This window comes from Zophobas morio, unplaced genomic scaffold (assembly GCF_036711695.1).
Source record: "Zophobas morio isolate AGI-343-1 ecotype UQ-CSIRO unplaced genomic scaffold, CSIRO_AGI_Zmor_V1 ptg000012l, whole genome shotgun sequence".
NCBI lineage: Eukaryota > Metazoa > Arthropoda > Insecta > Coleoptera > Tenebrionidae > Zophobas > Zophobas morio.
Genome location: NW_026972117.1, coordinates 27,712,425 through 27,739,323, shown reverse-complemented (window position 1 = coordinate 27,739,323; position 26,899 = coordinate 27,712,425). Strand labels below are relative to the sequence as shown.

Here is a 26,899-nt window from a genome sequence, read left to right as displayed (position 1 = left end):
TTCGTCATTTTTATTGTGCTGGAATCTGCTTTTTAGATTTAGTGAAAGCTGAAAAAGCCCAGCGTCCGATTTAGTTGCCCGAGGTGAGGTTTTTTCAAGCCTAACAAAATACTAGCACATAAAACACGGAATAGACGTTTGCTTTCGAGGGCAGAATAAAAAACTAATTAAAAAGGTAAAATACATAAAAGAACTTCGGTTCTGTTATTCCAGTTATGGAACAAAAACAAAGGCATGGGTCTATTTACGGAAAATCTCGTACTTTAATTACAACGGTTTTGCGAAAGGTAAGTTTGTGCAAATTTTTCAAATTGTATTTATAGTAGTTTCCATACATTTAGTGGAAATTTATGGATTAATGGTAGTTCGTAACTAAGGTACTTTTCTTGGATTAGGTCAAAATATTGTTTATTTTTGAAAGATTGTCGAAAAATAAAATATTTTCGACAGACATATTTAATCGAGTTTTTTAATTTGTTTTTGGTGAATCGTATGTAACACTCGTAATTTCTTATTCATCCACACAGCACAAAAATTATGTTCTGCTAATAATGTTGCAGTATTTAAATTAAGATTCAATTACTGTGCGATGCGTCCATGAATATAAACTCTGCAAAAAATGTCTGATATGGTGTCGGCGAGAATTTTTTGTTCATTTTTCGTGTTACGCACAAGAGTTCTGCGGTTCTGATTTTGTTCAACGCATCTGCGGTGTGTAAATTAGTTTGTTTAAGTGGTTTATTTTTGTAAAAATAATTTAGTTTTGGGCTTAAAATGAAAGGTGAGTGTTGTGATGTGCCCATGAGGAAGCAGTCTGCAAGAATCGGCGCGGAAGGAGAGGAAATCTGGAGTTAAAGGGTAAGTCTTGCTATTAGGCTTTAGATATCGGTCTATTAATCAATGTATTGTTGCCTTATTTCTTCAGTTCTTTTCTATTAAATTTTAGAAGTAGTTGTACTGTACAAATTGTTACTTAACGACTTAATAAATATGTTTGTTCCAACAAGAACGCAACCGTTAATATCTCGTCAGATATTTATTCTTTAAAACTGGCCTTTTCCGATGTCATAATTTGGAATATCTAATAGGTTTTTGGCTATGTTAATTAATTAAAATTAAATCCAATTTTGATTTTTATCTCATTACGGACCGTCTTTACGTTTTACGCATCACTGCAATTAATAATACTATTCATTGCAATAGTCGTTATTGTTTTCCTAAATTTCAGAATTGTTTTGAAAACATTTTTGTTTTTGGGACATATTTAACTAACTACAACTAAAAGAAGTTCATTAAATTAGCAATCATTTTAGACAATCATTTTAATTGAAAACGGTGGTCTTCAATGTTTGAGTTTATCGGGAAGTGTTTATTGAAGTTTCGGTTAAATTAACTTATACTAACTTCCAAATGTAGTGAAGCAGGGTTATTTTTATTAAATCCTCATTTCTTGTTTTCTGAACATTCCCCAGTTTATGGAGTGAAAATATCGATTTTCCGTTTCCGTCTATCTGTTAAACAGATTTTTTCTGTTCATCTTCATCAAGAATCGCGTGACGTAAATGGAAAATTTTGCTTAGAATTTATTGTGATTTCAAAACTTTTTCTGATTAGAATTTTTTAAAACTTATCTATTACTTATTCAACCTGTGTAATGTTGAATTGCACTGTTATTAAAATGTAGATATAAAGTTGATGTTAACTTCTATGGTATTTCTTTTTGTGTACAAAAAAATTTCATGTGTTTTTTGTTGCAGTGGGTTCGTAAATGAAGATGAGGGGATTCGCTAAATTGTAGCAGAAGAAGAAGCCTGAAGGTTAGAATTTTGCATTAATTCTAAATTGGAGGTTGTTTTTTTTTTTAATATTTTGATTACTTTGTGTCGATTTTTATTAGACAGATAATCTCCGAAAGTACTGGACCGATTGGTGTTCAATTTTATATGTAGGTATGTTAGGAATATTGTGTAATGAAATAATACACCTCTGTACTCGTGGTTTGCGAATTCGCCTTGATTTTTGTCATTATTACATTACAAACATATTTTCTGTACAATGTTTTCCGCGTGGTTTATGTAGCCGATGATCTTGCTTTTACAACATTAACTGCTTGGTAGGGACTTGTGTATTACACCGAGTGGGTTCGAATCCCAACCTTACAGAAGTGTTTTTGTTATTGTGACTTTTTTTTTATTGGGGTTGTCATTTTATAAAAAAGATTTTGCGAAATCAAATTTTATAATTTTTCGAAAAAACTGGATTTGTTCTTGTTTTTTTCTTTTCACGACCGTAACCTAAGGAGCTATTGTAAGGTTCATCGGGCGATTGATTACTTTCATGTTTTTTCGACGGATTTTGAACCCTAGAGTATGAAAAAATAGGCCCCGCACTTCTGTTCAGTTATCATTAGAGAGCGGAAAATATGCAGCAAAATTTAGGGAAATATGATCATATGATATGCACCAAATTTATGCAAATATGCAGTAACTTTCTTAATATATGCAGAGATATGCAGCTGCATATGCTCCAAAAACTTAAAAAAAAGCGTAATAACCGAACTAAATTTATTTACAAATTACAAAATTAGTAGTAATCGACTATTTAATTACTATTTTGGTAACAATTTATTTTTAAATATTTTTCGAAATATTCTAACCAAAAGTTTTCCGATGATTCTAAAGTATATTTGGTATAGAAAAACTGTGTACTACCTCCACAGATATAAAAATCCTTACCGGTTTAGAGCAGACGCGACAAAACAGTTCCTTCTTGAAGAATAAGTTCAGGAAAAGGTTTAATCCATAAATTAATTTGAGTTATCTTCAACATATTAACACACATGTATCGCTTTAAATGCTTTCAATGCAAACTCACGATGAAAAATAATAGGGTAACGTCCCTTCAACCACCATAACACAGACCATTAATACACTTAAGTAACGAACAAAAATATTGGGAATGAACGGCATTTCCAAAAGTAATCAGGGCCCAAATTTACCTGCAAGAATGGCTTAACACCCAATGGATTCTCCAAACTACCATAAAACCCAAACCTTTACTAGTTATTTGAAGATCAGGACAATATTTGCAATATGATTAATGAAATTTCGTCTTTTTTTTCAAATTGGCACAAAAATTGATAAAAATGCAAAATATGCACCCGTTACGTGAAATATGCAGCAGAAGGCAAATATATGCAAATATGCAATTTTTTTATAGCTGTATTCGTTTTTAATTAGCATGATTCGTTCACATATTAAATTTCAAGACTTATATCACATGCAAATTTCATAAAATCCGCTCTCTAGTTATCATTTTGCATAGTAAGGGTTATGTAAATGTTATAAAATATTAAACTCCTATATACAGGGCGATTCACAGCTTACTTCGTTATATTTCTTTTAAAAGTCATACTTTGAATCCACGATGCTCATATTGTCATCTGTTGACAAACTCTACAAATTTATTACAATTTATCCAAATTGTAGACCTATTCAAATGATGAGAATACAGATATGATTTTAGAGAATGTCTGAAGAATACATCCCCTGCTGCACGTGTTTATGCTCAGCGATACCCCGATAGAAGACCGCCTTCTGACACGATTTTGAAAGGACTAGAGGATCTGTTGAGAACTACTTAAGTGACCTCCCGTTAGGTTATTAAAGCAAAGGGTAGCAATGCCACCGGTGAGGAACATGAACTTGAAGTCATTCAAATTCTTGAGAAGGAATCCCATGTGGGTGAACGCGAATTGGCAAGAAGAGTAGGCATTAGCCAGTCTTCTATTTGCAGAATTGTCAAGGAAAATAAGTTTCATCGTTATCATATCACCTTGGTTCAAGAGCTTAAAGAGACAGATTATCCAAAAAGACTTAATTTTTGTCGATTTGTTCTGGAACAAACCATTTTAGATCAAATTTTTTTGGAAAACGTACTTTTCGGTGATGAGGCATCTTTTAGCAAGAATGGGGTTGTAAATAAACATAATTGTCACTGCTATGCTCAGGATAACCGCCGCTGGATTCGCGAAGGACACTTTCAAAGAGTTTATTCTACAAATGCTTGGTGTGGAATATTGGGGAACAAAATTATAGGACCATATTTTTTTTGCGAAAAATTAAATGGTCAAGTGTATTTAAATTTTCTGAGAAACATTCTACCAATGTTCGATGAGGTAGCTCTACAAAGAAGACGAAGCATGCGAAAGGAGTGGTGGACAGCATTTTGAACATCATATTAACTAATTTATTTCGTTTTTATGTTGCGTTCGTTATTAAAGCATCTCTTCCGTTAGAATTTCACTCTGTTGAGTTTTTAAAATGTTAATGTCAAAACTGACAATCTTTATGCCTGCTATGCTTACATATTTATTAAAAATAGAATTTTGAATCTACGTCAGTTCTGCAAAGTATGGCTGCATAAAAAAATGTATTCCTCGTGAATCACCCTGTATACTCGTGGTTTATGAATCTGACTTAATCGGTATCACATTTACTTTAGAAATATTATTTTTGTGTAATATTTTTTTCGCGTTTCATACTAGGGATATTTAGTTTTTGCATCAAATACCTTGTGGTCGAGTGGTTTAGCTGACGGATTGTCGAACTTGTGCTCTGCCTGTCTAAGTTAAGCATATACCGATAATATTTTTAATTTTTTTCCGTTGTTATCTTTTTTAAATATATTTGACATTGTCGGTGGCTCTGGGGATATATCATTTACTATGCCACTGCATAGGATGCTTCTATACCTGTAGTTTAACAGTACATGCATATCTTTATTTTAGATTATAAGAGTTGTTACAAAAAATAAATTTCGCAAAAATATATTTTTTTTTATTTCGTGAAGCTGTATTTGTTAGAATTTGTCTTAAACGCGAGGGAAGCTCTACCAAAATAACTTTAGACCAAATTTCCAGTTCTGAATTTCTTTCCTTGTTAGACCTTCTTTACTGCTTCTTTTCAGCCTTTTTCCGGGAGTTTTCAAAATTATTAATTTTACATTTTTTTGTTGGTTCATCATTCTTTCTAAATCTCCTAGTACCATATATTTATAAAGCTCCTTATGTATGCACAGTGGAACTATTCATAGAGTTTCGCATTTTTTCTTCTCGCCATTCTTAATTTTGTTCATTTTATTTCATTCAAAAATTTTCCTTACAATTTTCATTTCTTAGAATTACCATCTTATCCTTTCTGTCATCTATGTCTCACATACATACATAACTTAGGATAGGTCGTATTATCATTTTGTACATTCTTAGTTTTGTCTTATTAGTTGACATATCATATTTTAAATTTTTTCCTCCATATTTTAAATATTTTTAGCGATACCATCCTTCCTTGAGCTTTTATTATATTTCATACAATTTATTATTATTTTGGTTTCGTTTCTCACTGGCATTGTCAGTTTCATTATTTATTGTTTCCTTTTTTGTATCACGTTTCTTCCAACTTTCAGTATTTGTTCAAAGTATTGGTTCACTATATAGTCCTCACCTATCGTTGGGGCGGTTCTTTGCACTTATATATTTTATATTCTAGTAAAAATATTATTTCTTTTTTTGATTTTTTTACATATATTCTTTATTTGTTTGTCTAGAAACTTCCTGTTTTTGTCTGACATTGTTGTTTAACGTTTCTTTTTTAATTATTAATATTTCCTTATATTTTCTAAAAGAATATACAAAGTTGATAAATTTTGTCATTTCAATTTTTAAAAAACTAACAGATGTAAATGCTCAACAACAAACTTAAGATTTGCAAAAGGCAGGCAGTTATCGTTTAAATAGGCATAATTAATTGTGGCGGATTACTTTCACAGTAAGAAAATTTTGCTTGTTATTATTCTATATCTCACTAATTGTTTTCCAAATTTAATCCGATTGTATCCTTAATATGTGGGATTGGCATCTTCCTGAGAACTAAATGAAAGTCTGATAAAATAGTACTCTTTATCTCTGATTGTTGAAAGTATCTTAAAAAACTTTAACAAGGAAAAATTTCACCTAATTGATGAAGATAATCTATTCCGAAAAATCTAAGTTGAATGAGTTGTTGATGAATGAATTATATCGTGTGTCAAAAGACGGATCATTGATGTTTCATACCATTTAACTTTTTCTACCTGTATGTCATAATTTTGACATTTGAAGGTCACAGCGTGCCATTATAAATACGATCAGTATCATTTGATTACCCATCCATACATTTTAAATTTAGAAACTGTACGTGGTCATTCACAATGGGCATAAAGCATAAGGATGTCATAAAAATTTATGTTTAGTGCTCTATGCTTGTATTCGTTCACAATGAGCATAAGCGCTCATTCACAATGGACATAAAGCACAAGGATGTCTTAAGCAGTATGCTCATTGTGAACGAATTACAAGCATTTTTTATTTTTTTTATTTTATTTTATTCAGTTACGTCCCCCAACAGGCACCGAGGCCCAATTAGAGGGGAACGGGACATACACGTTACACCCAGAGCCATGGCGGGAAACGAACCCACGACCCAAGGTGTAGCGGGCAAGCATGATGATAACTAGCCCACCTCGGGTCATAGAGTACTAAACATAAATTTTTATGCATTAATGCTTATGACATCCGATCTTTATGCTTTATGCCCATTATGAATGAGCACTACCTGTAACAATTTCAAAGTTATAAGACCTTTGAACGACAGTGTATATGTATATAATTAATAATTTTTCATTTCCCATTGTTAGTAAACCGCAAACCGTAGCAGATACGGATTCGGTTACAGAGAAAAACTGTATTCATTTTAAATTTGAAGCTATTTGTAATTTTTCTCTTGGGCTATTGCTTCCCAATGTATCGTTCAACTTTTCTCTAATTAAATGAATTCGCATCTCTTGCTGTTTGCGAACTACCAGTAATAGGAAATGAAAAATGAATTACCCCGTATATACATAAGTCATAACTGTGCATTTATACAACTTCGTGCAAATTAATCAGTTTTAATTTTTTTATTACATTTGTTCCTGTCGTACCAGTTTTAGTTTAAATTTATTACCATCACATAAGAACAAGTCATAAAATAATGGAAACACACCACAAAGAAAATATTTTATGTCATGTGCAACACATTTATCACGAAGGAATAAAATAAGGATAAACGACAAACGAGATTATTTAATTGCTTAGCGAGGGCGAGCTTTCGTTTAACCCAAAATTTTTTTATAGTTTGTGTAATGGCCAATTTTCGTTTGTTTTCTTAGAATGGTAACAAAAGAAATGTCAGAAAAACAAAGGAAGGGTCGAAAGCTCGTACTTGTCTATGACTTTCGCCAGGCCACTTGATCCATTAGACAAAGTCTATTCGCATCACGCCCATGTTTTTGTACTCAGCGCCATTATCCTTTTTAATTCGCTTAATTAGTCTACGTGGGCTTTTTGGTGGTCCTTCATTATAAGCTCCTTTGTCTAAATATTAATAAATTTTTTAATTCAAACTTTACCCACTGAAAGTAAAGACATTAACATGTTTAATAAATAATGGATTATGTACGACAATACTGTAGTGTGAGTGCTTTCTGAGGAGTTTTTTGAAGTTTGTGTTTTAATTAAGGCCAGCCAGATGATCGTGGGTAGGGTTAAGAGCTTGATTGCAAAATCAATTGAGACTTGTATTTTATCGCCTGCGTTTTACTTATCGTTGATTCCTTTTACTGTGGCGCTATTAAAATTTAACTGCGACATGTAAGATAACGCTGCCTAAATTCTTGCGTAGTGAAAACGTGCGATGTTGTTTCCACCACTTAATAAACGTGTTAATTAAACAAAAAACGTCTACCTTTATCTAAAATTTTTCAGTTATAATTTATTAACCGAATTAAATATTTTAAGAATTTTTAAGTAAAATAGGTACATTTTTAATATAATCATAATTAACGTTATTCAGTGAAGGAGAGATATCATACAGAAGGAAGCGTAAAATTTCTACGTTTTATTGCTTTTTGTATAAGCCCACGCTAGTGGAACAAAGATAGAAGGTTTTGAGGCTTTTAACTGACGGAAGATTAATATTAAATTTTATGCAAGCTTTAATAACTTCTCAGCCTTTTAATATTAACACAAAGATCTTAGGTGTTCCAAAAATGTGTTAAGTATTTCCAGAAGTTAATTAATGATAAAGCCAAAGTGTGCATTAAGTATATGCGAAAAGTTCAATTATGTATTATAATGTTAAACTTTAATCATGAAAATTTTACATTTAATATCTTTAAAAGAACATGCCGGTGTTGTGTTTCGAACAAATGTATCACTGCGCGACAGCATGTGCTACAGCAGTGCAAAAAAAGAGATAATAGTATACATCAGTTGATGCTAACGCAGAAACTTGATAAAGTAAGCTCACATTATAGTGAGAAATGTAGGATGTATTAAATGTGGCTCATAAGTTCCCCCATCTTACAGAAGCAGTAATGATAGGCTGTGCGATAATGCGTAAGAGGTAACAAACATCTCCTTGACTTATTGCGATTATTACGTTTATACAGAAGACAGGAAGACCGATTTTACCATATATATCCGGTGAAATTACACTTGTTATTTTTCTACTGATATCTTGGTATTTGTCAAAATAGCTGCTGTTATATGATACGTAAAAAAGTCAGTGTGGGAGGAGAATACATTTGTCAGACTGATACACTCTCGCACCAATATAGTCACCCTAAAAATATAATAATAATTATTATACTATTTTAATAACTAAAACCGATTATCGACAGCTGCAAATTAACAAACGTAACACACAAAAAACATGCATAATAATATATAAATTAGCTTTGTCATTTTAACGCATGGTTAACATTTCAGCATAATTTTAGTTTTAATGGATGTGGCATATGGGTAAGTAGTAGTGTAAAGCGTAAAACTGTAATATAATTGCGATAACGAAATCCACATGTTTTTAATATTAGCATACAGCGATCTATGCTCCTCTGGGGTCACTGAATAGCTCATTGAGGACGAAATTCTCAGAGTTCACGTAAGTTCTTATCGATGCAAACTACATCAGCTAATAGTTATATCGAATATATGCACTTGACTTGAGATGCGGAAATTGAGAAAGTTTATAACGTAGCACGTAAGTATCTGGCTGCAATTTGACTTGCAGTTGATATTCATCAGAACTGCTTCATATTTTGAACGAAAAATCCATTTATACATATATTAAAAGACAAAATAAGTTAAAAAAAAAACAATATTTGTATGGAAACTTTTACAATAAATTTTCGAATAATTTTTGGTTGGATTTTGCAATTTTAAACGATTTGGTTAATTGTTACTTACATTACAAGCTGGGTAGAAGCATCATTAATGCATTACATAACGAGTCTGGAGAATCGTGGTAACTACACGAGTAGTGTAATATGCTCTAGTCCACGAGTGATGCACGACATTTTATCTGCGACCACTTAGATAAGACACAAAACTAGTAAAAATAAATATTTTACAAAAAATTCAAATTTGGTATCAAAGTGCATTAAATTTTTTGATACCATATTGACTAGTTGGATGAAAAAACTTACGAGCGGTATCTGAAATGGTGTAACGAGAAAAAAGTACAAAATGTAACCAGTAAGAGGTTTCTGCTGGCGTACTTTGCCAATCTGTCGAAAAAGTACTAATTCTCTAGTGTTTGGGCTTTCTGTTCAATGCTGAGCACGACGATTTATACGAAAAACAATGTTGACATAAGCAACTGCAAGCAGTTGACTGCGTTTTTAAAAGGGCAGTTAGAATGGTACAGACCCAAAAAATTAAAAATACTTATTTACGAAAAATGAGATTGGAAGGTTCCTGAAAGAAGCTGACGATAAGTGGTTTTTGCTTACTAAGGTAAGATATGTCTAAAATGTACCTAAAATTATTTTAACTCAGCTTGCAGAAAAGAAGAGCTCACGAACCTGCTTTTAAATAATGTTAAGAATGAGGGGTTGCTTCTCCATGCACAAATCCCTAACACCAAAACCAAAATTTCCAGAGAATTTTTTGTAACGGTTCGTGGCATCCATGTGCTTAACTTGTTATGGTGGAAATAATTAAGAAATATTTGGCATTATGTCCTCAGCAATCCAACCATGGTAGTTTTTTTGTTGGATATATGGAAGGTTTTTGTACAATGCAACCTATAGGCAGTCATACGTTTGGGAGTATGCCAACAAACATTGATACATTTTTAAATTTATCAGATGCTAAACAGTACACTGGGCATTGCTTCAGACCACTTCGATGCTTGCTTTGATGAAGCAGACCTCTTAACTGTAAAACGCCATGGAGGCTGGAAATCTAATACAGTGGAGGGGGGTACACTGATAGATCTAAAGAAAATAAAAAAAGTGGCGACTAAAATTTTAGGAGAAATTATGGTAAGTGCTACTTGTATGAACAATACATCACTATAAATTGAGAGTAAAAGCACGGTAAAATCACTAGTTGTGTAATGAACATCATTACACCACTAGTGAAATACTATTGAGGCTTACATAACTCAAATAGCCGTCATAATAAGTGACTATTAGAGACAGAATTTTAGGCAAAATGCCTGTTTGTTTTGATTCAAAGCAAATTAAAAATAATCAAAAATCTATATGTTTCTCGACAAATCAAAGCGATTTAGGTGTGTTTTATTGTGCCTATTTGCCTATTTTGACTTGTAAAGGCCTAAATCGTGCTTTTCGCCTACTTTGTTCTAAAATTTATTTGGCCTAAACGCTTTTTTCTTCCCGAGCATAAGCAAAGGAAGTATTGTAATCGAGTCCGTCGGCCGACTTTCTCCATTTACGTTTTCTCGGCCTTTCATGATCCTTAGAGTACGAAGAAATAGGTCTCCCGTTTCCGTCTGTCTGTCTGCCGTCCCGGATTTTTATTAGACAGATAATCTCCGAAAGTAGTGGGCCGATTGTTGTCAAAAGGAATATCATGTAGATGGTAAAACGCTAACCAAAACTTGCCTAATCATCTCCATGTGATGACGTCACTTCAAAATTGCACATAGTAAATGGGCTTTAAATTGTATGAAATAACATAGTCCTACACATGTAGTTTACGAGTTTTTACCCGAAACCTTCAGATTTTTGGAAAAAAAAAATCAAAATTATAGATACATTTTGCAATTTAATTTTGAATCTGCAAAACCGCAAGCTTTGAAATCTTACAGATGGTTTACAGTTATTATAGGCATGATAAAGTTTTAATCAAAATATATTTACTTATTCCCTCCAAAAAATTTATGACGTCACTCCAAAATTTTGCTGGATAAATCCTATCTAAAATGTACAAAATATGATGAGTCTGCACTTGTAATTTATCATTCCATTCATATTTTGTGGATTTGCATATACAGGGTTACTCAAAAAAACTAATGAATGTGTGAATTTATTTTATTGATTCAATCAGGAACTGCGAAATCGAATGCTTTGAAATCTTGGAGATATTTCAAAGTTATCAAAAGCAGATAAATTTTTGATCAAAATGTAATTGCTCATCCCTCCCTAAAAAAATGATGATCTCAAAATTTTACTGAATAAATCGTATCTTAAATGTGCAAAGTGTGATGAGTCAATATCACTGCATTATACGGGCTGTCTCAAAAAAATTAATGGCTGAGTCAATTTATTTTATTGATTAAACCAAGAATTGCAAAATTGAATACTTTGAAATCTTGCAGACTTAATCAAAATGTATTTGTTTATCAGCCCCAAAAAATTGATTACGTCATCTCAAAATTTTGCCGAATAAATTCCTTCGAAAATGTGTAAAATATGATCGGACTATGCTTGTGATTTATCATTGCATTCATATTTTTTAGATTTGCTTATTCGGGGTGACTCAAAAAAATTAATGAAAGAGTCAATTTATTTTACTGACTCCGTTTTTCCAGAAAATTTTGGGAATACAGCACTGTTATTTTTAGTATTACACTGCATCAATCCAAGTTGATATATATGTGTCATTGCAAGAATGTTGATGATGTCATCACAAAATTGTGTAAAGAAAAAACTCAACTAGAAAATGCTGGATTTGCTTCATTGTACTTCAGAAGCGAGGGAAGTTCTGTCGAAACAACTTTCGACCAATTTTTTTTTATTTGAAATAAATTTGCTTTTTACATAGGTGCAGTTTTCTCAAATGTAATTTTTAGTTTTTCGGCTAAACTGTTATAAACTACAACGATGGTTTTTCCTGTCTATTGTGTGAGGGACAAAGTTCGAATTTACCTGCCGTAAAATTTATATTGCTACCCCATTCAAGAAATATCCTCGTTTATTGCTGTCGGGTCAACTGGGCGTTCATTTACCTGAACCTACGTTTTTATTTTACCGGAATCCGTTTTCCAGAAAAACCGCATCTACTGGCTAGAAAGCAACTTGAAAGAACGGATAGCAATACAATTTCAAGATTTGTGAACCAAGCTTTAGGTAAGATATATTATTCAAGAAACTTATTGTAAGTAATACTTAATATTAGCTAATTATGAAATTATTCCCAATGTTGATGTTGTAGGTGTCAAACTGCTGCTCAAGGGTCAGAGCCTAATTATTCTTTCAGTGTACATGCCACCTCAAACGTCATTCCAGAAGTTTTAATTATTTCTTGACACTTTAAATACTTTTGAAGATTTTAAATTCTGTAAGTTGCTTATATTAGGGGATTTTAACGTGCCTGAGTTTTCACTCGGCACTTTAAATCAATTCAGGGCTTCTCTTAACAACTTTTTACAATTTAATATTCTGTCACAATTCAACACAATACAAAATAGGCGGCAGCGCATCTTGGACCTAGTTCTGTCTAACTGAAATGCCAGGTTGATAGTGCAGATTTTGATCTTGTTGATACCGACGATCATCACCCTTCTTTATCCATACTTACGGTTTTAGAGAGTCCATTACGTGAATTTCCATTAAATGATATAACTAATCATTTCAACTTCAAAAAAGCTGACTTTCGATTGCTATATGATTTGCTTGGATCAACCAATTGGGACTTTTTAGAGGCTAACATTGATGTTGATAAAGCATGCTCACTTTTCTATGATGAGCTTCGTGAAATTTTTCTTCTTACTGTTCCAAAATCGGTGCCCAAAAGTAATAGTCACTCCTGACCTCCCTGGTTCAATCAGGAAATAATTGCAACTATTAAGGCAAAGGATGCCTGTGACAAGCTGTATAGAAAACGCAACACTGATTATTACAGGAATTTATTTAAATTGTATCGTTCTCGGTGTAAGCATCTTATTAAGGCGTCGTACAAAGAATATATTCACAGAATTGAGAACAATATCTCAACGGACCCTAAATCGTTTTGGCCGTTTGTTCAATCTAAAAAAGGGGGTACTAGGATTCCTGGGGTGATGCATTTTAATGACTCACAACTTACTTCACCACAGGAAATTGTAAACGCGTTTGGTGAGTAATTTAATAGTGTATACATTGCCTCTAATGATGATCTATGTCCGTCTTTTGCCTCTGACAAGTCGAGTCAACTATTTGTCTCTATTGATTCTCTAACTGAAAATGATGTTTTTCTAGCCTTGAAAAAGTCAAAGAATTCTTGTACTGCTGGGTTGGATGGCATTCCTAGTTTCCTACTGAGTGACTGTGCATGTATCTTTGCCCATCCCTTGCTAAAGATCTTTAATCTCATATTGAAGCAATCTAAAATGCCTGATTGTTGGAAAAGACTTGTATCTGTCCGGTATTCAAAGCAGGTGATGTCTCTGATATTGATTTTGCAAAAACATTTGAGACTGTTCTGTATAAATACATTTATTCTGCTGTCAAATCTCATACAACTGAATATCAACATGGTTTTTTTCAGGGTAGATCTACGATTACAAACCAGCTGGCGTGTTTCTCTCAATATGTTTCTGTTTGTCTTGATAATAGGGGTCAAGTTGACACTGTTTACACGGATTTTCGTAAAGCATTTGACCAAATTGATCATTATATCTTGATTGGTAAATTACAACAGTTTGGATTTTCCACTCCCCTGATCAACATTTCCGTTCATGTCTAACGAACAGAGTCCAAGTCGTTAAATATCGTAACTTTTATTCACAACCATTTTCTCCTACTTCGGTGTGCCGCAAGGGTCGAACTTAGGTCCATTATTGTTTCTTCTGTTTGTTAATGATATTGTTGATGGTCTATCATGCGAGAAACTTTTATATGCGGATGACCTCAAGTTGTTTATGGAGATTAAAAATATTAACGATAGCGTGACCCTTGAAGCTAATATTCAGATTATTCTGCAATGGTGTATTCGCAATCGTTTATCTCTTAACCAAGACAAATGTTTCGTTGTGTCCTATGCAACTTAATCCTAGTATATTTCCTTACACTAAAGCCAATACTGAGTTACATCGTTGTGACAATTTTAAAGATTTATTAGGCATTACGTTTCATTCTAAATTCAATTTTGTGAAACATATAGACGATGTAATAGCAAAATCTTTTAGGATGTATGGTTTTGTTTACAGAAATTGTAGCGAGTTCTCAAATATAAGAACTTTATGTAATTTATATTTTGCGCTTATTAGATCTAGATTGGAATATGGTGCTATAATTTGGTATCCCTTATATGATGTGCATCTGAAGAATATCGAAGCTGTTCAGCGTAAATTTCTCAAATTTTTATGTTATTGTGTAGATAAAGTTTATCCTGAAAGGGGGTGTGATTATGCTGCACTTCTGGGTAGGTTTGAATTTCTAGCTCTCCAGGATCGTTTTTAATTTATTTAACAACAAAATAGATTGTCCGAGCCTTCTGGATAATGTTAACTTGGTCGTACCTCGTATTAATTCATGCCAATCTCAAACTTTTTATAGTGCACCATATAAGACAAACGTATTACGTAAATCTCCAGTAGTTGTTATGTGTAATAAGTTTAATGAAATATGTACTCACTGCGATATACATTACGATTCGCTATCATTTATAATCAAATCCTTTTTTTGTATTAGTAAGTAGTAAGATTTATAGTTTGTAGTTTTGTGGGAGCTTTTATTATTAAGAATGCCTTATGTTATACTTAGGTATTTTACTGCTCCATCTTATTTTATTTTTTGTTCTCTTTTTTCCAGTGTGTTGGCATATTTTGTAAAAAAGCAATAACTATGAACTTTAATTGTAGAAAATACAAAAAAAGGAGAACAAAAACCAGAATAAGATGCAGTGCCAAATTACAAGGTGTTTTATTTGAAAAAATTAAAATATCGATATTTGAAAATTGTAACAATTTTTTTTAAGAACACTCAAAATATAAATGGTTGAGTTTATTTATAAGTACCACAACAAAACGCGTCTTTCCACAAAAAATTGCCACACATGTTTTAAAAATAACTGTATCTACTGCAATTTTTATTGTGGACCTCCCATTGCTAAAAATTTCAAGACAATTGAAACAGCGGGGCAACGTGACATCGGAATTTCAAAATTAGATTTTTTCTATTTCTATTAATAATTAATGAGATATCGAGGACCGCTCGAAGTGACACTCCAAAAATTTGATGACATTTCTCAAAATGTTTTGTCTAATATGTACAGGTGATTAAAAAAATATGATTAAATAAGATTTAGCTGATTAAAGCAAGAATGGGTTACTTCCCTTCCTGAAATTTTGTTTTGCCATATAAATTATTTCTAGTGAAAATTTTGGTAGTTTAATAAAAAATTAAATTAAAATAAATAAATAAATTATAATCAAATTAAATTATAAATTATACATAAAAATTTATCGTACGACAATGATTATATTCAGCAGCCATCTTGAAAGTAAAGATACTAATATTGTCATTAAAAAATGGGGGTGGGTGGTAGAAGGGTGAAAATTTAGGGTTTTATGTATTTTTTGATGCCACATCTTAAAAAAATAAAAATAAAAAAATTTGTCCAAAATATAAAGAGAAATTTTTTTGGGTGGGCCATAGTTTACGACCTATTCTCAGACCTACCGAATTTACACAAAAAAATTCATAAAAATCGGTCAAGCCGTTTCGGAGGAGTTTGGTTACAAACATTGTGGCACGAGAATTTTATATATTAGAAGATATTGTACCTATTCAAGTTGGTATGTGTGCTTGCGAAAAAGTTGATGACTCTCATACGGAAAACTCTATACTTTTACATAATGGTTCGTTTTCGGCACTTGTTATCCACAAAATTATTGTAAATGTGTTGTTCATGAAATACTTTTAGCTCCCTGAAGTTTTTTGAACCATCCATATGGCGAAAATTACCTTTTTAATTGTAATACGTCCTTTTGCCAGAGTATGACAGTGAAGTCATCGAACTGAGTAAAAAAACAGCCAAACATTTTTTTCATTTCTTCATATACCTACAGTACAAAAGAATGACCAAGGAGCAAATACACACAAAAAGTTTTAATACACATCTGGGATGAAAACAGGTATGGTCTGACCGTTACACATAATTTTAATTTTAAATACTTCTACGTGTTTAGTCTGCGGACGTTTTTGCAAACTAGTACTACTAGTTTGATAGATATGTATATTTATAATACAAAAGATAAACATATACGTTACTGGAAATAAATACACGAGAAATAAACAGACAACAAATTAAATTATATTTAAAATAATATATTGCTTGTAATTATTGTAGTTGATTTGTAAAATCAATTACATTGCATCATTAAACTAGCATAATATTTATTTCCAAGTTATCCCATTAAAACTGAACTACCTGTTCAATGCATTAAGAAATGTAGTGATAACACTGATAACACAAAAATGACATGTATTGTACATAATTATTAATTACATTACGAGCATGATAATTATCAGTTAACGGGCTAAAACACAGCATGACTTTAAATGAGTAAGCTGGGACTGAAAGGCACAAGTATAAATTTTCAAAGGCTTCTCTATTTTTTTATACTTATATTATATTATTATGTATAGAGGTTAGTCACGAGAAATTCCCTAAAAGGTGGTTAAAAGGTTAAAATCAAAAACAAAGGGCATTTCCTGTACGGACCATGTTGTCTATTAAACCGTGCAGTATTGACCATATATATCAAAATAATGTCAATCTTTTTTTTCTGCATCAGTGTTGTTAGAAAAAGTACATAACTTTTTTTCAATAATGGTTCTGAAGTTGTATTTCGGGTTGCCCCTTGAATTTTTTAGGCGTGGATCTTCTCATGAACCGTGTATGTATACTATCAACACTATCATTATAGCATATTTTATAATATTTCACTATTTGAAACCTGTTTTAGATACATTAGTGTATTTACGGAAAACATGGTTGGTGACAAGTATTTATTGCATCGACATTCCTGTGACCTAAAAATATTGAACAATACCTTGTAACGTAAATAAGAATCGACATGTTGCGCCGTAAATATATATCGCTTCGTAAAAGCTTTTAAAACATTGTAGTTCGCGTTAACATTGACGAGAATTTCTTTCTGTTTTCGACTGGAATACGAACAAAGCAAATTTAAATCAGAATTTTGTAGGAATTCTACATGCACAGAGAGAAATCATTTTTCATTCATCGTTCAAATAGTGTCAATAAGTTCAGTATGAGTAAGTAGATAAAAAGCTTAGCGGTGAAAGATTTAAAAAGTGCATGACATGAATATTAATATGGTAGTTCTTAAATCTTTGTATCCTGCTAGATACACCTGCTACACCTTAGAATTCCTAAATTCAGCATATTTCATGAATATATTTGAGCGCATTAAAAAGATGTCACCCCTGCATATACACGAGGGAATAAATTTCCTCGTCTTCGAAGTTATTTTTTGAATGAAGCTGAGAAGTTCGTAAGTCAACATTGTTATAAAGTTTCTAAAGGCTTGAGGGCCTCCGGCAATGTATTTTGCTGATGCGCTTTGTTGTTTATATACACATGTGATTTATATTTAGTATCTTTTGTATTAGTTTCGACAAGTTTCTAGTGGACAATGACGGTCGCTGTAAGTAAACAATTCACTGTCTATTCGTAAAGTTCTTTAAAAGCCATTTTGTTCCGAACTTTTAAGTAGTTTAATAAATTTATGCTGATTATTTTGCACGACTTACACTTCTGAACGCCTCTTGGATGGCGTTCAGACGTCTCTTTAACTTTACTTAATTAAATTTTTGAACACAGTTTCAATGAAAATGACTTAACGCTTTCGTCGACTATTAAACATTCCAAATAAATGAATTAGCGTACTGATGTTCAATCCTTTGATTCATTTAATATTAAAGTTAGCCTTAATTTACTCTCACTGAAAATATTCACCCTCGACTGCAATTCTGACATTTCTACGTAACGTAAAATTAATAACCATATCTGCCTCAGAATCGGAAACAGTATCATTCACAGAAAAACAAACAAATATCGTTGAATGGAGTGCTAGCAAAATACTTTTCCTTGTAATAGACTTTTTTTTACTTTTTATTATTTATGGAATTTTTTTAACAGTTAGTTGCTGTGTTTTGAATGCTGCATGTATAACAACTGAATTCGTTATATTAAGATGAGAGAGTGTTGTTAGCAAATACTTATTTGCAATCTTCAGAAAGTGAAAACACAAAATTAATTTAAGCAAACAACTAATTAAAATTTATGGAAGACATAATTAAAAAGTGTGTAAAAACACAGACGTCTTAGAAATCGGGATGAAAGTTATGTCTTTTCAAAGTTTGTGATGTTGTTATGATTACTTTATTCACTTTCCTCTCAGCTTAAACGATGGATTTCAAAGCAGCTGCAAATTTTCATTTGGCAATATAAGCTTTAACGTAGCTAGCACATAACTCACTTGATTAAGAATCAAAGTAAGGAAAGAAAAACAATTTCGTGCCGGGAATCTCCTTTGACATTATTATAAAAGTAGTCCGGACTATTTCTGGTCACGTTATAAATCGTATATTTTATTATGTTTCAGAGAGAAGATATTATTGTCCTAAAAACATCTAATATGTACATTAGAAAATGTAGATTTAATTCTGTCGAATGTTGAAATGAAATAAATCAACATGACTCAGTCTGCATTACAGAAAATTTAGGTCTACGTTTTGCTGCAACTAGTGGTGAAATGTCAGAAAAGAAACCTACAAAGGAGATTTTAATATTAAACAGGCGCCTTTGTCGGTGTAATAGATTCTTTACAGTATTAGCACTAACTGGAGCAAAATTACGACGGTGTTTTAGAAATGATAGGCTTATTAATATTTTCATACATAAAAAGAATGAAAATAATTTTTGGTATTATAACGTCAAAAAAATGGTTTTTCTTCAGAATTCTTTATTATTGTAAATTAGTAACAAGAAGTCAACAAAGTTGGTTTTCACAATTTTATGTATTCATGTTAAACGTGCCCTAAACCGGTAGCACTAAAAATAAATAATATAAAAAAGAATAATTGGTAATTTGCTGAATTCTAACCTAAAAAAAAAGTAGTTTTGCCTACTGTAATATAAGAAAATGTTCAGGTGGTTATATTACTATGTTGATCTAAATTAAAATTTTTCTTCCAAATGTTGAATGAATAAACAAATTAGTGTCATTGCTAGAGAGAAATAAATGAGCAATTTTACACTCGTACTGGTTTGATTCTAATTTGAATTTCGTCAATTAGGTGTAAGTTCCTAGAAATCTTTATTACAAAATGTCTTTAAGTTAAATGATGAAAGTTAGAACGTTTCAGACGATTTAATTTTATATTTCCTTCGTATAACTGTTCGATAGTTACGGCTAGATGTATATTCTACAGTTACGAACAGTTGGCACAAATATGGGCATGCATTTAATATCATTTCTTTTGTCACTGGTAGTAGCGTATTCAGAGTGTACCCATATATGTATATCTAAAGATGTTTAAACTTAAATAAGATAAACATGGAACATATTTTGTTAAAATAGACAAAAGGTGATATTCAACGACAAGAAAATATCTTCCATGAGAAAAATATGTGTTGCACTGAAAAAGTCTTAGTAACGACAAGATATAAAATATAGAAAAGTACAATTAAAGACAATATTAACCCTACCTAATTTAGCGTCTTATTTTGAAACATGAGTGGTCGTTGTGGTAAAAATTTTTTTATTGAAAATTTGTTAGAAAACAAACTGAAATACGTATTTTATTTATAGTTGTTTAACTATTTCTGGCGTATGAACGCTGGCGTGAATAAAATTATTTCTGTCGTGAATTTATACTATTTTATGTGCGATTTCTTGTCGAGCAAAAGATCTATTCTGACGTGCCACTATATATTCCCCTTTAATAATAACTGACGTTCTTTACATTAATTTACTATCATGTCTAGTGACGTTGGTTGTTTTTGAGTATAATTCTAAATCATTTTACAGTTCTGAGAAGCTAGCAGCTCGTCATTTGGATGAACGATAAATAGAGGTCCAAAATTGGAGCCCTGAGGAACATCGAGTGTAGAGTTACGGTTGTTGCAAAAAAACACATACTGAATTTTTGTCCATTATTTGAAAATTTTAATCTCGCACATCCTAAAGTAGGTCGTATATTATTGAACTGACAAAGACACTGCCAGCTTTTGACAAAACAGAGTTGAATGACATTTTGAGAATGGAGAATGCCGGAGTTAGCATTTGATTCGATTGAGGTTTAATATTATTATTCATAGTTTTAGTCCTGTTAACTGAGGCGCTAAACTCATTCAAATTAAATAAGTTTCTACGCGACATTCTTCCCATGTATAAATATAAACACTTTAAGTTACTCATGTTGGTTATTTCTTGTAAATATATTTTACATTGTCCGCAATGGTGCGGTGTTTGGCTAGAAGTGGATGGTTGTGATACTGGAGCATTAGGTCCCCGAAGTTTATATTGTTTATGTTCAGTAAGATATTTTTTTATCTTAAAATTATTTTTTTTAATTAAAACCTTTTGGTAATTTTATTGGCTGTTTTTATCATAATTTTAAAAATTGATCCAACTCTCATTCCTCTTATACCGGGTGTCTGAAAAATGGTGAATTAACTCTTCGGTACGCCATGTACGGTTTTTTTTTTGATGATTTTTTGTAAAAGTAAGCTAACTTTTGCCTTTTTCTAGTTTTATGAGCAAACAGTAGCCCCTTCGTCATTCCGGTGACTACTCTTAATATTGTTCAGTTCTATCTTAGCAAGTTTTAGCCCCGCCCACCCACCCTTTATTTTCTTAGAAGATATGTGATTTGCCAAAATCAGTCTTATCTTATCAAGTATCAGCCTCGCCCACCCACCCTCTATTTTTTTAGAAAGTATATCATTTGCCACAATTAGTCTTACCTTAGCCAATACTAGTGCCACCCACCCGTTGTTTTTTTTAAAGAGTGTGTCATTTTCCAAAATCAGTCTTACGTTAAGAAGTACTAGCCCCGCCCACCCGCCCCCTCTTTTCTTAGAGGGTATGTAATTTGCCACGATCAGTCTTATCTTAGCATGTACTAGCTAAGATAAAACTAATTTTGGCAGATAACATAGTTTCTAAGAAAAGTGGGGGTGGGTGGGCGGGGCTAGTAACTGCTAAGATAAGACTGATTTTGGCAAATGAGATACTTTCTCATAAAAGAGGGGGTTAGCTACTACTTGCTAAGATAAAACTGATTTTGGCAAATGACATAGTCTCTAAGAAAAGAGAGGGTGGGTGGGCGGGGCTAGTAACTGCTAAGATAAGACTGATTTTGGCAAATGGAAAACTCTCTAAGAAAAGAGCGGGTGGGTGGGCGGGGCTAGTACCTTCAAAGTTAACACTAACTTTGGCAAATGACATATACTCTAAGAAAAGAGAGAGTGGGTGGTGGGCGGGGCCAGTATCTACTAACATAAGACTTATTTTGGAAAATGAGATATGAGTTAAATGACGTACCACCAACCCTTTATTTGTGTATGTCATTTGCCAAAGTCAGTCTTACGTTACAGCTATTTGCTAAGATAAGACTGATTTGGGTAAACGACACTCTAAGAAAAAAAAGGGCGGCTGGGTGGGGCTAGTACCTTTTACGACAATTAAGATAATCTCCGACACTACTGAAAAAATAACAACAGTTTTTTGTTCTTCGAACAGTACGAAAATTAGCCAGGAGCATTTTTTTATGAATTTAGATTTGTAGAAGTTATTTTCGGTATCATTTCTTCGAAAATTCCAACAATTTTTCCAGAATTGATCAAATGAAAAAATATCAATTTTCGAGGCAAAAAAATGCATTATCAAACCAAATTTTTCGAAAACTTTAGACCGGGGGCATTAATACTTTCTGTTTTTCAAATAAGCTGGCCTAAATGTAAAGAAAAATAAAATTTATTTGTTTTTAATTTGCTTATTACAAAAATACAGTTTCGTCTTCGCCTGACCGTTTGTCGACACATACGTTCTCGAGATTCTCAAAATGCAAAACTGTCCACTTCCGGCTGTTTCAGTAATTTATGACTTGCAGCTAGTCAGCCACCTACATAAAGCTGCCGTCGGCTGACGGCTATGTTTTGTTTTCAGTATCGTTTCTCATTTTTTTAGGTTTTAGAAGTATTAGATATTTCTTGTTTTTTGCTATCTAAAGTATTGACAATATGTAAATTACATTTTCTAACCAACTCCTATTCATATTAGGAAAAAATTGGTCGAAGATTATTTCGACCAATTTTTTTCGCTCGCCCATAAAGTACAGCTTCTTCGAAAAATTAAAAGATTTGATTTTGCGAATTTTATTGTTTTTTATGGCAACCATTATATGCTAAAATTAAAATATGCATCTAATGTTTGAGGAAAGGTAAAGAAACGCGCTAACCGTTTGTTATAAGTGAGTTTTTCTATTACAAAATTTTGTATTGATATCATTCACATTTTTGCAAGGACGCATATATATATCAGTTTTGACAGATGCATTGAAATACGAATAATAAAAGTACTGTATTATTGTCATTTTTGAATAGTATGTAGGACTATGTTATTTTATACAATTTAAAACCCATTTACTATGCACAATTTTGAAGTGACGTCGTCCAATTATTGGTGGCGATGATTAGAGAAATTTTGGTTAGCATTTTACCATCTACTTGATATTCCTAATATAAATACACAATTTGACAGCAATCGGTCCAGTACTTTCAGAGATTATTTGTCTAATAAAAATCCGTGACGGCAGACAGACAGATGGACAGACACACAGACGGACAGACAGACAGACGGAAAAGGGAGACCTATTTCTTCGTACTCTAGGGGTCATGAGAGGTCGAGAAAACGTAAAAGTAGAGAGTCGGCCGACGGACTCGATTACAAAACTTCCTTCGCTTATGCTCGAGAAGTAAAAGGGGGTCCAAAATAAATAATAGAATTAGGTCCCTAAGAATCTAGATTCGCCCCTGGGCATCCCTTTGGAATTTCCGCCCCCAAGGCGCAGAGGCTGCGTAGGTGTTATTTATGTCTCTGGTTTTTACCATATAAACACCACAAAACAAATATCGCAAAATGTAATTTTATAATTTTTCAAAAAAGCGAGATTTGTAGTACTTATACCTCAGGCGCCAGGGAAGTTCTGTCGAAATAAACTTCGACCATTTTCTTCAAGGTGATAGGTAAAAGAGAGAGTATCAACAACGCCGTTTGAAAATATGGTTGAGTTTCAAGAACGAATTGGACAATTACATCAGTCCATTGGTCCCGCAATGTTAGAACGCTTGAGATGGTTTTTTATCGATAGAATTGAAGCTTAACCTATTTTTAAATACAATATTCTTTTATTGGCACGTGTGTAATTAAAAATTTTATACATACTTGTCCATTTAATGCAAGAACTGTCCTGCTTAGAACGTTAATTTAGTTATTTACGTAAAATTACATTTTTCCAATTTAGTATCCTTCATTCGTTACGATAAGCTGTATGGGTTGCTGTGGTCAAAGTCAAAAGATTAAATTAAAGATACTCGGACAAGCAATTTTCGTTTGATTAAAAATACCTTGTTTACTTTTATTAAAGGTTATTTTAATATTTTATTGCTTATGGCAAGGTAAAAACGCTGTAGCTAAAAATTATGAAACAAAATTTTTAATTCCTGTGGGTTTTATCAAATCCATGAAAAAAATCTGTAAGAAAAATTGTAATGGAACATTTCGTATCACTGTCTGATTTGTTAATCATATTTAAATGATAAAATATTTAAATTACTAAGTACAATTATGGTGGATGCGCCGGGACACACCTATTAATCAGCTATGTGTGTAAGCTTCATTATAATTCGATAAGCAAATCGTGTTTGTTTTTATTAGTAATGACTTGACATGTGAATAATTGATTTTCGTTGGGTATTCCAAACGGATAAAATTACAAAGTAATATTTTATCCAGGCGGCAAAATAACGACGCTTATTACCGTGATAAAAACGTGCGTGCTTGGCGACAAATTATGCAAGGAAAGAGGAAAATTTTCAGGTTAATAAACAGTTTCCTTTTCATTATATTTTAATGAAGCATAATAAGCAATGGTTATTCAGTGACGTGGTGTTCGCCACTTTAAGTATTTACATCGACTTTCGCCACCGAACGAATTAAAAGCAGCTTAAAAGAATAAAAAGTGGTTGAATTATTTGCATGTATAAGTTTCTTGGCAAGTTTTTAAGTTCGCCAATTCTAGTAGAAGATCGCTTGATCTTGTTCAGGCTATCCAGAGTATTCGCGGTATATTTCATTTTTGAATACAATAATGTGAACGTAGGTGATATAGTGACGACGAGCGCGCTGTTAAAAATAAAATACACAACGTGGAAAATGCAATTGGATTCGGCCCATTATACAGCAGGATGGTTTACGTCGAAATTTGGGGCCAGGAATCAGCTCGTTTCTCACTTGGCAACTTCCACAGTTCAGCGCAAATAAATGTTTATTACCGAAATTTACATCACTTTCACGCTCGAACTTCCATTATCAAAATAAATACAAATCTGCGTCACAGATGTCAACAGAGACAAGGGTTCCCTGTTGATGCCAAATAAATCTATACGTTAGAATAAACGGAAAAATACGAACACACAGCAGAGAGCAAGAATTTATAGCTGGGTTAATCATAAAGATGTAAACGGGACGAGGTGAAAATTTAGCGTCAATTCTGTCCTGGTGGATTTAATATAGTTGCTTCCTGGAGCTGATAGGCGGTCTTGCAGCCGCCGGGAAATTGAAGGAAATAATGTGTGCTTTGTTTATATCAATTTTAATACACTTTTTCACGTTTCCGAGTGCCGACGCAAATTGGAAAAATTATGCCGACATATTACTTATGGAAATTCAGAAATTGAATAAAGTCCATATAATAATGAAGGCAAATTACTTTTGTCCCACAAATTCATTCGACGGCCATCACACTCGGAAGACATTTATATGTTAATCGTTCAAAAATTAGGCAAATTTATTTAATAAGACCCGACGATATACTTACTCGGAAATATACTAATATATTCAACTTTTAAAAAGCTTAAAATTATAGTAGGTTATTACTTACCCTACGGAAATATTTTATTTTTTATTATCTCAAATCGGGCTTTTTGTTAAAGAGTCTCCGCTTCAGTGCAAGATTGCCTACGATAAAATTTCTTCAGGAAAACGAGAACACTCCATTTTATATTTTTCTGTTCGCTTTATGTTTGTAAGGCAATCAGTAAACTCATATTTAAGAAGGCTCAAGCTGCTTTCCTCATACATATTTACAGTTTATACAATCGACGGAGTAAGCGACAGAAGAATAAAAATCATTAAATGCTCGCAAAATCTGTGAAACTGAAAGATTTAGACATAAATTCTACATTTACCTCAAATTTGGTTCGGTTTTTACAATTTTTAGCACAAGCCTAAAAAGAACCTCTCAAAATACATTAAAATAAATAACGCAACATTAGTACCATGTTAAAAACTGCTGCCCAATTTAAAAACTACCTTAACGAGAAATTAAGAATTATATACTTCAATATGTACCTACATAATATAATTGACTCATATATATGTACATGTTGTCTCTTTTAAAGTGACCTATCAAATAAAAGACTTCGAAGGGTGCCAATCAACACGGTTAAAGTGAATGAAAATCGTTCACGTGATTTCAAAAAACCAAAGAATTCTTAAAAGCGAGGCACGAGGCAATCAGGTTACAAATTCGGGACACCCTGAACTTATCTTATTGAATATAAAAAATAAGTTTCAAAAAGAGGTGCCAATATTATAATTAACAGATTGTTTTTAGTAGTTGTAAATAGGGAGATTTTACTTAAAACAATTTCTTTTGTTCATGTTTAAGCTGTAAAAATTGATACAATTTTTGTTTGTACAGTTTCGTACTTTATGGTTGGAATAATAAACCTTTCGAAATGCAATTCGTAGGATGAACATTTTTATAATTCACACTTTTATTAGAAACCTGAATTTATGTTGCTCTAAGGAAATGCCACGAGTTCCGGATCAACATAAATTTCGTTAGCTATAACTCTGCAAATATTCATCTTACTCATGGTATTTATAATGAATTTCACTTCTTAATTAATTAATAATCTTAACAAACAATTCTCAGACTGTTTTGACGTAAATTTTTACTTATTTTGCATTATCTGAAAATTATTCTCGTAGTATCTCCCGCTTCTTCGGAAATTTGATGCTTGGATTTTTGTTATTTAAAGAAAATTTTGATAAACAGCGATTTAGTATGCTTGTTTTTATAAATAATTGGAGCTTTATTCTCTCCGGTCAAACGCCTTTTTGGACACAAGTTTATTTAATCATAAGCGGAGCGAAGTTTCAAAACGTCTTCCGAAATAGAATCGTTTATCTTATTTACAGCTCTTTATGCTGCCTCTTTAGTTTCCAGTCGAGTGCCTATGAAAATGTCTTTATTTTCCACCTTCGTT

The 26,899-nt window shown here is 32.4% G+C and overlaps 1 protein-coding gene across 4 annotated transcripts in view; it reads right to left on the bottom strand.

Annotated features, from left to right (window-relative positions):
- Positions 1-26,899, bottom strand: part of LOC135128126 (uncharacterized protein) — a 513,893-nt gene that overhangs the window by 106,014 nt on the left and 380,980 nt on the right. The window lies entirely within an intron of this gene.